The sequence below is a fragment of the Condylura cristata genome, unplaced genomic scaffold (assembly GCF_000260355.1).
Source record: "Condylura cristata isolate star-nosed mole 26May11 unplaced genomic scaffold, ConCri1.0 scaffold00008, whole genome shotgun sequence".
Classification (NCBI taxonomy): domain Eukaryota; kingdom Metazoa; phylum Chordata; class Mammalia; order Eulipotyphla; family Talpidae; genus Condylura; species Condylura cristata.
In genome coordinates, this window is record NW_004567109.1 from 37,765,020 (window position 1) to 37,766,113 (window position 1,094).

The 1,094-nt window shown below is 37.9% G+C and overlaps 1 protein-coding gene across 2 annotated transcripts in view; it reads left to right on the forward strand.

Moving 5' to 3' along the window:
- RAVER2 (ribonucleoprotein, PTB-binding 2) overlaps positions 1-1,094 on the forward strand; it is a 36,662-nt gene that overhangs the window by 3,774 nt on the left and 31,794 nt on the right. The window lies entirely within an intron of this gene.

The following is a 1,094-nucleotide window of genomic DNA, read 5'->3' on the forward strand; positions in this document are numbered from 1 at the left end:
AAATGCATTGATGGAGGATGGGATTGCCAGAGAAATACATATTTTGCATGAGACATATTTATGTGAAAATTATTCATTGTTTATCTGAAGCCCAATAGAAATCTGGGCCCTCCCTGGTGGCGCAGCGGGTTAAAGCACAGCACAAAGAAGCTTAAGCCACTTCCACATGAGTTCGATCCCCGCCTGTCCCGGAGGTGACCACATGGCGCGGCAGACCTCTCCTGACCCTCCCGCTGCAGTGTACTTCGTTGATCTGCCTGTTCTGCTTCCCACTCTGTCTCTAGTGAATCCTCTCACCCTTCGCATTTCTGGCCTGTACCTCAGTTCTGTACAGATAAATAAATCTTTAAAAAATAATAATAATAATTTTGTCATGTGAAAGCCTTATTGAAAGGGTATTTTAACACAGCCGTGAAGGTTATCATAATAAACTTGGGATAAAGAAATTTTTAAAAAGTTTTCAAAAGATAATAAAATAGCTTTACGATATCAGTAAAGCTGTTTACTGTTAATAAAACAGCTTTACAATATCAGTGGCTCTTAAATGTAGACTCCTCTCCACGGTAGGTTGACAGGCAATGTTGAAGAGATGGTCTCTCATCTTGTCAAGAAACAGAAGGAACCAGTGGCTTTAACAAATCTGATTTTAAGAGCTAGTTTGTATTTTAAAAGGAATGATGTTTAGGGAAAATGTTAAGAAGTGGTAGATAATTTCCCTTTCTCCTCTGAGACTGGTAAATTTTATGTGGGAAAAAACCTTGAGGGAGAGTTTTGAAAGGTGGAGTGTGAGCGCAGGGAAAAATAGAAATCTGGTCTAACTGTACAAACAGGAGAAAGGTTTCCTTTGATATACTAAACCAGAACTCTGGGATCTGCATAAAATACTAAAATAAAAGTTAAATATAGATCTCCCTACCTTTTCTTGATAATACAAATTTTATTTTATATAGCTATATGGGCAAAAGTTTAGTATGTTTTGTTCATTACGTATCTGTGGAATTATTATTTTTTTTTAAAGATTTATTTATTTGTGTATACAGAACTGGGGTACAGGCCAGAGGCTTAGGGGCGGCGAGAGGCTTCACCAGAGACAG